The sequence below is a fragment of the Prionailurus bengalensis genome, chromosome B3, assembly GCF_016509475.1.
Source record: "Prionailurus bengalensis isolate Pbe53 chromosome B3, Fcat_Pben_1.1_paternal_pri, whole genome shotgun sequence".
Lineage (NCBI taxonomy): Eukaryota > Metazoa > Chordata > Mammalia > Carnivora > Felidae > Prionailurus > Prionailurus bengalensis.
This window is the reverse complement of record NC_057355.1, coordinates 118,772,843-118,787,938: the sequence shown is the minus strand read 5'-3', so window position 1 is coordinate 118,787,938 and position 15,096 is coordinate 118,772,843. Positions and strand designations below refer to the sequence as shown.

The 15,096-nt window shown below is 44.5% G+C and overlaps 1 protein-coding gene and 1 pseudogene across 2 annotated transcripts in view; one reads left to right on the top strand and one right to left on the bottom strand.

Moving 5' to 3' along the window:
- The window catches only part of DPF3 (double PHD fingers 3), a 260,062-nt gene that overhangs the window by 51,824 nt on the left and 193,142 nt on the right, over window positions 1–15,096 (top strand). The window lies entirely within an intron of this gene.
- Window positions 2,873–4,095, bottom strand: LOC122469283 (annotated as a pseudogene).

Genomic DNA, 15,096 nt, shown 5'->3' with positions numbered 1-15,096 from the left:
TCTACGGTGGCCCTTGGAATTTGGCTGGAGAAGGGGAACAAAAAGAGAGGGATGCGTGTCAGTGGAGAAAGGAGAGAGATGAAATTATCCTCAGGAAAATTTTATGGAACCCTGGAGCTTCCTCCTCGGGTTCTCCTGCCCACAGGCGTGGAGCTACTCTGATAAACGCACACACGGTCCATCTCCTGTCCTTTACTTGCTTCTTCAGGCCTTGACTTCTGCCGCAGATGGTGTTGAGCCGGGTGTAAACCATATAAATTGTGATAATTTCAAAGTCACTTGTGTCCAAAGCCCAAAGCAATTCAGAGTAACCTCCGGAGGCACCGTGTGGATAAAGCAGCTACCTACATGGTGAGCGCTGACACCCTGGGACAGCTCGGGATGTTGTCTCGGGAGGTCATCTTGAACACAGTGCAAGGGTTGTAGGTGTCAAAGAGTTGAATAAGGGGCATGAGCTGGGAGACTGCTGTTCTGGGGCTTTGGGGTACTCTGGGTCCAGAAATCATTTCTCCTTTCCTGTCATTGTTGGATAACTATAACAGGTCATGCCTGGTTGTGGTTTCTCTGTAGGTCAAATCATGGTTGCCTGGTTGTGTCCCTGTCACCCTGACATTTAGAAATCTTAAAAGTGGGTGAGGCAACCCTACCGAGGCATGGATGGCTATCATGAGCTGAATGAACCATCTCTGCTCTTCAGCAGAACAACTCATCCCCAACCTATGGATATTATACACACACACACACACACACACACACACACACATAATTTAAATTGGACTTTTAAAGATATTTAAGAGTCTCTTGGGAAGCACGCCCTTTGGCTTCTTTGGTTAGAATATCTGGAATTTTCTTTTCTTTGTGTAGAATATCTGGGCAAGCTGGAGAAATTGCTTACCCAGCTGTCTTGGCTATGGGTAATTTTGTAAAGTGAACTTACTTAATTTTTTTAATTGAGATAAGATTCATGTAACATAAAGTTCACCATTTCAACTGTGTACAGTTCACTGATTTTTAGTTTTAGAGCACACGAGTCAATGGTTTTAGTAAACCTGCAGTGTGGTGCAATCATCACTACTACCTAATTCCAGAACGTTTTCGGCACCCCAGAAAGAGATTTTGCACTCATTACGTAGCCACTTCTCATTCCGTTCCCCCCTCTCCCCAGCCCCCGGCATCCACAAGTCTTCCTTCAATCTCTATGGATTTCCCTATTTTGATTATGTCCTATAAATGAAATTAGACAATATATGTGGACTTTTGTGTCTGGATTCTTCAACTTACCATGTTTTCAGTGTCCAACCACATAGTAGCATATATCAAGACTGAATTTTTTTTTAAGTGGCAGAATCCTATTCCATTAGGTGGTATACTACATTTTATTTATCTACCAATCAGTTGATAGACATTTGGGTTATTTCCACTTTTTCGCTATTATGAGTAATGCTAACATGCACATTCAAATACAAGTCTTTGTGTGAACATATGTTTTCAGTTTTTTTGACCATACACCTAGGATTGAAACTGCTGGGTCATATGACAACTGTATCTTTAATTTTTGGAGGAACTACCACTGTTTTCCACAGCGGCTGCACATTTTACATTCTTACCAGCAACGTGCGTGGGGCCAGTTTCTCCACTTCTTTGCTGACACTTGTGATTATCTGTTTTTCTGATTCTAGCCATGCTGGTGGGTGTGATGTGGTATCTCACGGTGGTTTCAATTTGCATTTCTCTAATGGCTAATGACGCTGAGCATCTTTTCATGTGTTTTTTGACCACTTGTGTATTTTGTTTGGAGAAATGTCTACTCACATCCTTTGCCTGTGTTTTAATTGAGTTGTTTGTCTTTTTTGTTTTTAAGAAGAGAGTTTGTTTTAATATGTTATTGTTACTTCCTCTACGCTAGCTGGTCGTTGTTGTTACTTCCTCTACGCTAGCATGGTGTGACCAGCCTGTGGAGATGGAGGGGTAGAATGGATCACTTAAAAGCAGGCTGGGGTCTCTGCCTTTTAGGCCACTCCTCAGTGTTCTTGGGGAGGACTCCTCTTCCTTACCTGCCCTTAGCAGCTTTCTCCCCCAGAGTTTCTGTTCTTGAACCAATTCTTACTTGTTGTCAATTTCTTCCCAGTTGACCTCATCCACACCCATGGCATCCACCACCGTATATGTGATGATTACTCTCAAATGCGTATATCCAGTTTGGACTTCTCTCTGGAGCTCCACACCTGCCTATCTAGGTGGAACTTCAGCGTGTTCAAAACCTACTACATTTCTCTTCTCCTGGGTTCCCTGTCTGGATGACTGGCAGCATCATTTACCAGGTCAAAAAAGCTGGAGGTGTCTTGGAATGCTTCTTCTCTCTCTAGGGCACATCTGCCCTCTTCCTGTCAAGTTCTGTGCATTGGCTGTCTTTAGCAGCTCTCTCTAACTTGTCCTCCATTCTTCATTCCATACTGACTGCCTTAGGTCAGGTCTTTGTCATTCCAACTAGACTCCCTAGTTTTGAATTACTTCCATCTATCCATCCTCTGCTGGAATGATCCAGTTATATTCCTCCCATCTCAAAGTGGTTCCTTATTGCCTGAAGGATAAACTTCCTCCTCTTTTGTCGAGTGTTCAGACCCTCTTGGGTCTGATCTCTACTTGTCTTCCCAACTTCATATTCCCCTGCTCATTCTCCCGTCATTTCTTATTTTATTTTAATTAATTAATTATTTTATCTATTTATTTATTTTTGTGGGGTGATTCCTTTAATTATACTCCATAGACAAGAAATGTTTATAAATTTATAAGAAGTTACAAATTTATAAATAAGTTGATAAATTCATACAGGACTGTTTCAACCAGAAGTTTCCCTCCCATAAGAGTTATAAACTATGCAAATCTTTTATTTAAAATGAAGTGATAAATTACAGTTAATGTGTAAGTATAGTGTGCCATATTCAGATGTGGAAATTATCCTCAAAGTCGCTGTGTGTGACTTTTACCAAACCTTTCCTCTCTGTTTATGCTTCTGGCTGAGAACAGAAGTGATGGAGCCTTAAAGTGGCTGGAATACTTTTCACATGGTTTCTTGTGACCACAGGTTGGGAGGGAAGGCTTTTTCTCTAGAGTCCAAAGACAAGATAAAAAAGTCTCTTGATTTGAAATCAGAAACGATCTGCTTCTCTGCTAGCCACAGCTCGGATATTGCCATAAACCTTTGAGGGAGGATTTCCCAGGATGACGTTGCAAATGGCGGTTCTTGCCATCTTCATGTTTTGGAAAGAGCCAAGGATGTGAACTTACAGCCAAAACCATCCATGTCCGTGTCACATTCTCTATGGTGAATTTGGTTTTTCCTCCTTTACCAGCAATTCTTCCTATCCCTCTTGACAGGTGGTCTCCCTAGAGCCCCCTTTAGGGGCTTCACATCTGTGATTTCAAAGGACTCTAGGAAGAGGTCATCCAACCTAATGAGGGCAAGGGCATCCTCTACCTGAAACCCAAGAATAAAGGCTTTCACAAAACCAGCTGCTTTTGTCAGAGCACTAACATCTTTGGTTTCTTTACAAGTCCTGATCTCTACATTCCTCGATTTTAAGTTAAAGCGCATCTGGAGTGCCAAACATTCTACAATAGGAGTAAATATCTTCATCCAGTTTTCTTTCAATAGCGTGTATCTGTTAGCTGGGACTGGAATTTTCCTTGTTTTCTTCTTTTCCACTCAGGAATCCGTTCCTGGCGAGGGGTGGGAAAATGGGCCTCTTTGTGGGGCGGGCCTCCTCTGTGTCCCTGTGGGCCATGTCCCTGCCCTCCCCCCACTCGGACAGCTGCTCAGCCTGGTTTCTTTGTCTGCCAGCCACCTCATGGGTGACTTGGGTGAAGCCGTTCTTGGCCCCTGCACTCTGGGCCTCCATCTCCGTTTCTATCCCCAGGAATCTCCCCTCATCTCTTATTTTAGCCATAGGAATTCTTTCAGGTTTCTTGAATGGTCTGTGTTACCTCAAATCTCCAAGCTTTGACTGCCATGCTACTGGCATGACATTTTTTTTATGTTTATTTATTTATTTTTGAGAGAGAGAGAGAGAGAGAGAGAGAGAGAGAGAGAGAGAGAGAGAGTGCATGAGTAGCAGGGGGAGGAGGGGCAGAGAGAGAGGAGAGAGAGAATCCCAAGCAGACTCTGTGCTACCAGCCAGTCAGGAGCCCGACGTGGGGCTTTATCTCACGAACTGTAAGATCATGACCTGAGCAGAAATCAGGAGTCGGATGCTTAACCAACTGAGCCACCCAGGCGTCCCACTGGCATGAATTTTATCTGTGTGGCCAAGGATAGATTTTCAGGGCTAGATTATGGATCCAATATGGCGCCAATTAAATACTACTGTAGATAGAGAACATGGCAGACTGTGGTTTGGATGTGGATTTTGATTCAATAATTTATTTATATGAAAGGATTTCCAAACTGAATGGAAATTAAACTGCATTTAATTGATTTTGTGAGCCACCTGTACTGCAAAGGTGATGGATTTTTGGGGAAAGATTCTGACATTTGTCCCATCCATAGCCTGTTGTTACTTTTGTTACTTTCTGAATCAAGAACACCAGGATACATGGTGTGACAAGTATATGTGTATTTTGGGAGCTAATGGGACAAAATATTTGAAATCAGATTGGATTCCAAGGTTGCCATAGCTACTGGCTACTATGAACACCAGCATCACATATTTGTTTGGAACCCTACATCTCTAACTTCTGCAATGTCTTTTTTTTTTTTTTTTTTTCCTGAGGGTGTTAGTCCTCAGATAAAGAAACTGAGTGAAACTGAAGGAATGATTCCTTCTGAATCCCTTTCTGGTCCCTTCTGGTTCCTTTCCGAATTTTTAACAACAATTTAATTTAGTTTAGATTATTCTTTAGTGCTTTCTCACTCTCCCTCAAATTTTTACTTAGAAAAATTTCAAGTCTTCCGAAACGTTGCAAGAATGGTACAATGAACACCCCTGTAGTCTTTACTCAGAGCCACCATTTGCACATTTCCCCCAAATGGTCTTTACGATCCTCTTTGTATTTTGGTTATAGTATCAGATAGTCTGAAGAAGACCAATGATGCTTGCCGGGGTAGAGAAGTTAGTTGCTGGATCCTCCTGTGGAACTAATTTATTCTCTCTCAGTTTCCAAATGGATGGAGAAGCCATAGATCAATGGCCCCTTCTGAGAACTTGTTAATCCTCTCCTCATGTGAAGCTGTGAATGTGATCATTTATTTTTTCAGGAAGAGTGAGATTTGGTTCATAATACACCATCCTCTTCTGGGGATGTTTCTGAGCTTCTGGCAAAGCTCAGTGCTACAACTAAAGCCTTGAACTCTTGGCTCAGCGCTGCCACTGAGTGGGGCCCCCGTGGATGGTCTTGAGCAAGTTACTTTCTCACTGTGAGCCTCAGTTTCCCCATCTATAGAATGAGAGCTTGGATCACCTGCTTTTTTAAGTCCCCGCCCTGCCCCATGCTCACGTCCTATGCCCCTGTGATGGTCAGAAAAATTCAGTCCTTCGGGAAATTGCCAAAGATACTTACTGTGCTTATGAGATGAACTCCAGAATTTATTGCTGGCTGGGCTTCAGCCAGGAGCATGTCTGGTTTATAATGAGGAGTGTTTCTCCCCTTGTAAGAGCCACCAGTGCTCTGTCTGCCTGCTGAGGTGGGAGGTGGGCTTGGTGGGGATGCAGGAAGCAGCAGGAACTCTGACCCTTTTGTTGGAGCCTCTCCACCTCCTTTCCTTTGAGGTTGTCTGTTTGTTTAATTTGTCATTTGCCTTGCTTCCCACGCCCTTTTATAGCTACTTTTGTTCAAGGATATGGCCATCTCCTTTTTCTGTCCTTGGCCTACCTCCAGGTTAAATATCTAGGGAGGATAGCAGCCACCTGAAGATGTGATGACATGGGTGGTGTTAGTGGTGGGCCTCAACAAGGCTGTGCTCTCATTGGTGGGGTAAGAGCTGTTCCAAGTGCAGGTAGTTGGGTGGTGGATTGATATTGCTCTTGCTAGAGGATTCCACAAAGTCCCCCCCGCCCCAATTCCTCCCACACTTCCCCCCCTCCCCCCCCCCACCACCATAGAGCCCCAGGCAGAGGTCCTGGACTGGCCAGACTTTCTTTTATGTATTTAATCCCCATGGGTACGATTTGGGAAAGTTCTGGTAAAGGAGAAAAGGACTTAGATGTGGCAGGGTTGAAGACAGGAGCTGGTGGGAACAGGGTGATTTAGGGTTCATTTATTCATTCATTCAATAAATGTTTATTGAAGACCTACTGTGTTATGTGTGGGTCCATTTATCCAGACAGTCTTAAATCTGGGTAGCCATTGTTAATGTGTTATGTGTTTAGAAGTGTTAGAAATAATATTATTAATGGTCATTCTTCCTCTCCCAGCCATCATGTGCCAGGCATGTTGCTAAGTGGGTTGTATCTATTCCATCCAATCCTGCCAACCACTCTGACGAGGTAGATGCTGCAGGAGAGGAAAGGGAGGTTTAGAGCAATCAGTTGGTCAAGGTCAGGTGACAACGACAACAGGAAGGAGGAATAATTGGGATTTGAATTCAAGTGTGATTTCAAATCCCACCCTCTTAGCCTCTGTGCCTTTGGTTTATGGATGGATGCCTGTCTGTGCTAAAGTTTTCACTGGTTTAAAAGGTAAGGACAATAGAACTACATTTTTAGTAAGGCTTTATTTAATTCAGTGGTTCTCAACTGAGATGATTTTGCCCCTGGGGGTGTTTGGCAATGCCTGGAGACATTGTTTGGTTGTCACAACTTGGGAGGGGCTACTGGTATGTTATGAATTGCAGCCAGAGATGCTGCTAAATGCCCCAAGGTGCACAGGACAGCCCCCCCATTCTTCTCCCTTCATCCCCATAGCAAAGATTTATTGGCCTAAAGTGTCCATGGTGCTAAGGTTGAGGAACTCTGATTTAATTTGAAGGATTAGCCTTAATCTTATATTATTCTGACTTTTTGGATACGTATGAAATGTTTTTTAAGAAACAAAGTAGTAGATGGCAGTTAATAGATGGCAGTTGGGTTTTAGATTGTCCTCATTTGGCAAAATAAAAAAAAAAATTGGCAAGACCGTGTTGATCCCTCTAATTTTTGTTGTAACAAATTTCCTGGACTGTGAAATCCAGACATCTAGGAATTATTTGATCTAGGAATTGTGTTTTAAAAATACTTTGTTTGTTAAGAAATGATGAAAGAAAGTGTCTTGTGTCACAAGTAAGACAATGCTTAAGGTGCCCTTGGGCTCCTGGGATTTGATTTAATAACAAACATTCATTGACCACTTAGTGCCTAGTATGTGCCAGGCCCTATGAGAGGTCAAAAGACATTTTGACCTGTTGAGTTTATGGTCTTCCTAGGACAAAAAGTGTACACGCGTGAAAAAGCAGGGAACAAAAAGTGAGACTGGCAAATGATGGCCAAGTTTAATCACAGGTTGATACTAACATGGCAAACCAAGGGGTTTCTACTGGAAAGAATTTTAGGTTCCTGGCTTCAATCCACTATCCAGTAATTTATGTGACCTTAGACAAGGCCCTTAATTTCTCTGCCTCGTGCTTTCTTATTGGTTTCCTGTCTTGGATGTGGGCCCCTCAAGCCCGAAGGTTGACACCTCCTTTCCTTCCTACCTTCAATGGGGAACCCAGTCCTGTTGATTCTGTTTAGGGACTGTCTCTAGAGTCTGCCCAGTCTCTTCCTATTCCAGTGTATTCTTCACCCAGAAGCTGGAATAATCTTGCCAAAACATAAATCTGATCATGTCACCTGCCTCTGCTTGAAACCTTCAGTGGTTTCCTCATTGCCCACGGGATAAAGTCCAAACTCCTTGGCAAGGCTTTCTTGGCTCCATGGTCTGGGCCCAGCCAACCTCTTCAGTCTCCTTTCTCATCCTTTGCCCTTCACCACCCCTCACCCCTTCCGTGGTCTGGAAATGCCAGACAGCTCATTCTTCTCTGAGCACAAATTGCTGACCCATCCCTCTCTTTTCCACCTGGCAAAAATCACAGTAGTCTTTTTTTTTTTTTTTTTTTTTAAGTTTATTTATTTATTTTGAGAGAGAGAGAGAGGGAGAGAGTGTGAGCAGGAGAGGGGCAGAGAGAGAAGAAGAGAGAGAGAAAGAATCCCAAGTAGGCTCTGCACTATCAGCGTGGAAGCCCCATGCAGGGCTTGATCTCATGAACTGTGAAATCAAGAGGTGGACACTTAACCGACTGAGCCACCCAGGTGCCTCTCACAGTAGTCTTTTAAGGTTTGTCTCCATCATTTCCTCTGGAAGCTGCTCCAGATCCTGGAGGCGGAGTGCATTTCCCTGTCTCTCTCCCTCACTGGACTGTGACCCATTTGAAGGCAGTGCTTGCATTTGTCTTGTTCTGGCTAGAAAACGTGATACCCAGCATGGTCATGGCACATGGTAGGTGTTCAACGATTCTTTTTAAAAATTTTTTAATGTTTATTCATTTCTAAGGAGGGGGGAGGGGCAGAGAGAGAGGGAGACACAGAATCCGAAGCAGGCTCCAGGCTGTGAGCTGTTAGCACAGAGCCCGATGTGGGGCTCGAACTCATGAACCATGAGATCATGACCTGAGCCGAAGCTGGTTGCTCAACTGACTGAGCCACCAGGGTGCCCCTCAACCATTCTTGAGTAGGAAACAAATGGATAAAGGCGGAGTATTTAACATGGAGATGATAGTGTTTTGCCTTTGTTTACCAACCAAGGTTGCTGGTGGCATGAACATAAAAGTAATATTTATTGAAGAGCTGAAAAATGAGAGGCCACATGCATGCAAAACATGTATTTGTCACTGTTTTCGAAAGGAGAGAATGTTAGCTTTTAAAGCACAGGTGAAAAAGCCTTAGAATTTCCTTCATTCGATCACCAATCACCGTTAGCATGCATGCATGTGTGTTTATGCACGTTTATGCGGTATTGCTAAGCGTAAAGGGTTACATGGTTGTCAGGTACCGGGAATTGGTATATCAAATAGAAAACTCCAGATGGCTAGAATTTTGTGCAATTCAGCAAAAATGTGCCTTGTTGATACAGGAGCATACGTGCCTTGAATTGTGACTCAGTGGCCTGGACCTGCCTGGGGACTTCTAGTGACAACTTGTCCTTTGCTTTCCCAGAACTAGGGCTGAGCTTGGAGCAGGGGCAGGAAGGAGGGGCTTGGTTTCCTTTTTCTTTTCTGTCCCATTTTCTTTCTCCTCTTTCTGATCCCCCTGTTGTTTTCAATAAGGTCTGCCCCAGTCACCCACATTGAACGTGATATGTCAAAGCCAGAAGCAAAACTATGAACGGAAAGGTCTGGACTTGTGTAACTCTTTGCACATACTATCCTAACTTTTATTGTCCATATCTGTGGATATGCCTTATTCCCGGCACCACTTCCCAGACTGTAATTCCACTGAGGGCAGGTATTTGGAATCTCTGTATACTTTTGGACCTGTACAGGTGCCTTGCCCTATAGGAGTGCGTGAATGTTTGCCGAATGAATGAATGAGCTCACCACATAAGAACAGAGTTTACCTCTTGTGCCAGTTCCTTAGTATACCATGTCTCTTGTTTTCGTTTGTTTGTTTGTTTTTGTATTTTCCAAGAGGAGTCTTCTTCCTTCTACCCAGATCAGGATAGAGGCAATTTTCTTTGACCTTCCTTTGGGAACCATCACTGTCACCCACAGGGTTGATTCTCTTTCACAAACCACCTCAGCTCTCAGAGGCTTTGCGTTTCAGGGCTGGATCCCTCCATTTCCCAGACCCTTGAAGGTGGCCCTGCCTCAGAGCAGGGGGAGCTGGGAGTCGTCAGGGCGCAGGGAGGAAGCCTAAAGGATTAATTGGTTCAACTTTATTACAAAGGCTGGTCCTATTGTTTACAGGCCATTAAAAACCGTGATCATCTTCCCAGGCTGGGGCAGACAGCAGCTAGCTGCTTTGATGCATGTCGGAGAGAGATAAGGAAAATTTATCCCTTGTTTTGACTTCAGGATTTCTTTTTGGTTTATTATTTGACTCACTATTCAACTTTCTCTCCAAATGTCCCTGGTCTCAGACAACTTTTTCAAGTTGTTGTCAGGGAGGGTTCAGATTAGGATCCTATAATTTTGGAGTTGAAAGAGACCGGGATAAATGGCTATCCCTAACCTACCCCCGCCCTCTCCCCACACCCCTGGTTCCCTATCAACCCCCTCCCCCTCTTCCTGGACACACCAGCTTCTCAAGTAATTTGCACTTACTGATCCCTGAGCAGGGCAGACTTTTCTCATGACCTTCAGCGGATCCTCCCCCTTCCAGGATGGCATCTGCTCTGCCGAGATGACTTTTTGAGCTCTCCCCAACCCCAAATTTCCAGCTCCCCCACACTGAGCATTCCCAGAGTATTGTGTACATAGACAATTGGGTTGACTTACCATCCTCTGTGATAGGTGTATCTAGGCTTTTCCCGGATGGGCTGGGCAGAGCCCTTGAGGGCCCTCACCCACATCCTAGACAATCTGTGTCCCCCAGGGACCTTCTTGAGGGCCTGACTTTCCATCTGGACAGGTACAGGCATTGGGATGTAGGCTGCAGCCCCCCTGCCGTGGTCAGGTTTTTCCGTAGCGATCCTGTGGGATTTTCTATGTCCTGGACCTGCAAAGAAGCCTCATACTGAAGCCTAGATACCGACACTTACTTTTTAGCTGCTTGATTGAAGGGTTCCAGTGTGCTCTGCAAGAGAGTCACCAACCAGCTTGGTAGACACTGGGCACGCACACGTTTGTTGAACAAATGAATGAATGGATGTAGGGAAGAGAAATGCCGGCCGCTGCCAGTCACTCCTTAGGGGTCTGTGTATTCAATAAATATCTATTGAGTGGCTGCTCTGGAGAAGTGGGTGCTAGGGGTCAAAAAGATGTGTAAGACCCAGTTCTTGGCATTTGAGAGCATACACCTAGAGGGGTGTGAGACTAATTATAAGACAAGACGGGCAAGTAAACCTGGAAATAGAGAGATGAGTTCTTGTTGAAGGAGCATAAAAGACAGTGGGTTACTTTGGAATGAGGGGATCAGGGGAGCGGGGGAAGGAGATGGCTTTTAAGGATTTCAGTGAACAGGGAAGAGAGAGGAAGGGAGATTCAGATTGGTGAACAGCAAGGACAAAAGTTTTGAGACCTGAAATTGTCCTCAGCTCACCACAGACCAGTCCTGGCAGCCCGGATCCAAAGCCACATCTCTCGGCGGCCGGGGTGGCTCCAAATCCATCTTAGACAACACCAAATAATCCCAGGAATTTTTTCCAGGCGTCTGACCCTGGGGCAAAACTCGGGGCAGACATTCCTTTCCTCCAGACTTTGCTGGGGCCCTGTGTTGCTGGATTTTGCTCTTTGGAGGGTGCATAGGAGAACATTCAGAGATATCCTAGCGTTGGTGATGGTGGATAAGCATCTAGGACCAGATCCCTCAGTTTCCATAAGACTTTTCTTTGTCCCTCCCCCAGCTGTCCTCCTCAGAGCCACCCCTTCTGAGGGTTTGCTCATGCTGTTCCCTTTCCTCCGAGGCCTTCCTCCCATATCTGTTTGTCCATGTGTGTCTGCCCTTCCCCAAAGGCCCAGCCTCCTCCTGGAAGGAAACACACCTTTTCTGAGCTCCCAAAGCAAATCCCTGGGCTGAGGGCAGGGCCGGAGATCGGCCCCTCCCTGTCTCTCAAATGCTGGCAGTCCCAGAGATAAAGGAAAGAAAGGAACTTCCTACTCCCGGTTTTATTGCAAACAAGTATCCAGGGTCAACGTGATTTTCACACATTAAAGACTCCTACCAACCCCCCCCCCCCCCCCCCCCCCCCCCCCCAGTTTTTCATGTTCTCAAGCTGCTTAGTTATGTTCCAGGGAGAGGGAGGCAGCCAAAAAGGAGAATTCTTAATCTTGGGGAGAGGACCGAGTGCAGAAATGTCTTGGAAATAGAAGAGTCCCTTGGCTCCTTGCTCCGGCAGCACTACAGCCCATATATAACCGTGGGTGAGCTCCCCCTCTCCGTGCAGCTTATCTCTGCCTCACATTCACAGACTCACCAGCCTGGAGTCTCTCTGGATGTTGGCCAAGCCAGTTGGGAATGCATAATAGCTGAGATACGGGATGGGGCGAGCCCGCCATGTCCTTGCACGCTGCCGTGAAGGTCTTCCTTCTCCCCTTCTTTCCCCCCTTCTAGCCTCCTCTGTCATTGGGAGGTAATCTTTGTGGTCCCACTTCCCTAGTATTTGAAAGAAGGGAGATCCAGATTCCATGTTTGCAGGTGACTGTGCTGGTAACTATGGACACCCTGGGGAATGGGAGGGAGGTTTGGGTGAGCAGATTTAGACCAAATGGAGTTTAGCTAGCTGCCATTTTGAAACCTCAGCTGAAGGGTCTTGTGAGCTGAAAACCTTCCCTGTAAGCCCTCCCTCCACCCCAATTCCCTGAGCTCATTTGGGCTTTATGACCAAGATTTTGTCCTTCTGTTTTGCTTTGTGGTAGAAATAGGGATGAGGACAAGAAAGACCTCTGGAAAGGATTCTAGCCTGATGGGGGCAAGAACTCCTGGGAACTTTGGTGAGGTGTTGGTAGGGATCTGGGCCCTGCCCTGGAGGTGTGGTGGGTGCAGGATTCTCCTGTTAGTGCTCCTGCTCTGGGAGAGCCTCTGTTTTGGGTGCACAGCTAGGTGCCCCTGGAATCCCTGAGTGGGCACAGTTGCGAAAGCTATCGCTTCCTTTCTAAAGATGTCTTGGGTACTGACAGAATGGATACTTTCCGTTCCATAGACAAACTAGAATTACCAGGGTTTTTTTCTGGTATATTCTTTTCTTTCAGTGCCTTTAATTCATTCAACATTATTCTGGGCAAGTGTCTGTTTCCCCTAGGTGAGTGGTGCAGGATTGATGCATGGGATTGTAATAAAGTCAGATGCTTCTGTTGTTTTATATTTATAAATTAAGTTGTGTTTGTGTGCGTGCATGTGTGTGTGTGTGTGTGTGTGTGTGTGAGAGAGAGAGAGAGAGAGAGAGAGAGAGAGAGAGAGAGAGAGGCATTTACTCCAGAGCTAAAGGATGGGAGTGGGGTTAGGTGATACCTTGGTTATGGGAGAAGATGCTGATGATGTTTGTTTCTAGGATGGTTGGGTTGATCTTTATGAACCTTGCCACTTTTTGTTTGATTTCATGTTAATATTCATCCCTGTATTAGTCTGCTCAGGTTGCTGTGATACAGGATTGAGTGTCTTAAGCAACAGAAACTTATTGCCTCACAGGCTGAAGGCCAGAAGTCCAAGACCAAGGTGTTGGCAGGATTCGTTCTTTCTGAGAGCCCTGAGGGAGAGGGCTCTTAGCTTCTGGTGGTTTGCTGGCAGTCTTTGGTGTCCCTTGGCTTTTAGAAGCATCACCTCCATCTCTGCCTTCATCTTCACATGGTGTTCTCTCTGTGTGCATGCCTCTGTGTCCAAATTTCCTCTTTTTATGAGAACACTAGACATGCTGGATTAGAGCCCATCCTAATTACCTCATCTTAACTAATTACATCTGCAGTGACCCTATTTCCAACTAAGATCACATTGTGAGATATGAGATCCTGGGGGTTAGGGCTTCAACATATGCATTTTAGGGGAAGCAATTCAACCCATAACGCTCCCCTTCCTTCTTTTAAATAAAGTGTGTGTGTGGTTTTTTTCTTTTCTTTCTTTCTTTTTTTATGTTTATTTTTGAAGGAGAGAGAGAGACAGAGCATGAACTGGGGAGGGGCAGAGAGAGAGGGAGACACAGAATCCGAAGTGGGCTCCAGACACTGAGCTGTTAGCACAGAGCCTGACACGGAGCTCGAACTCACAAGCTGCGAGATCATGACCTGAGCCGAAGTTGGACGCCTAACCAACTGAGCCACCTAGGCATCTTTCCTTTTTCTTTCTTTTTTTTGAAAAAGACCTCAATAGATGGGAATGCAAGTTGGTGCAGCCACTCTGGAAAACAGTATGGAGATCCCTCAAAAAACTAAAAATAGAACTACCCTATGACCCAGCAATTGCACTAGTAGGCATTTATCCACGGGACACAGGTGTGCTGTTTCAAAGGGACACATGCACCCCCATGTTTATAGCAGCACTATCAACAATGGCCAAAGTTTGGAAAGAGCCCAAATGTCCATCGATGGATGAATGGATAAAGAAGATGTGGTGTATATATATACAATGGAGTATTACTTGGCAATCAAAAAGAATGAAATCTTGCCATTTGGAACTACGTGGATGGAACTGGAGGGTATTATGCTAAGTGAAATTAGTCAGACAAAGACAAAAATCATATGACTTCATTCATATGAGGACTTTAAGAGACAAAACAGATGAACATAAGGGAAGGGAAACAAAAATAATCTAAAAACAGGGAGGGGGACAAAACAGAAGAGACTCATAAATATGGAGAACAAACTGAGGGTTGCTGGAGGGGTTGTGGGAGGGGGAATGGGCTAAATGGGTAAGGGGCACTAAGGAATCTACTCCTGAAATCATTGTTGCACTATATGCTAATTTGGATGTAAATTTTAAAAAATAAAAAATAAAATTGAAAAAAAAGTTAAAAAAAAAAAGACCTCGATATAATAAAAAATTCAAAAATTACAGCAGAGTACACCAGGAAAGTAGATCTAAGCCTCGTTCCTATTCCTATTCCCCATCCTTAGACCGTAGTTCTCTAGTACAGAGCCAACCGCTGTTGTCATTTTGTTTTTTCCCTCTATCTTTCTGGAGATGTCTATGAGCATAAATTTATATCTATCCTCCCCCATGTCATTTCAAATAATTTTTTTTGTGAGATAAATAGCATTTCAAATAGCATTTCAAATAGTTGTATTCCAAATGCCCTGTTCTATAACTTGCCTCTTAAATTTAATGGTCCATCTTGAGATTATTCCATAGCAATAGCTGTATGTCTGTCTTATTTGTTTTTTAACAGATTCATAGTATTTCATTGTGTGGATTTACCATGATACATTTAACTTTACCTCTTCTGATGGACATTTAGCTCATTTCTGATCTTTGCTGAATGAAAAAAATTTTATATGTTTCT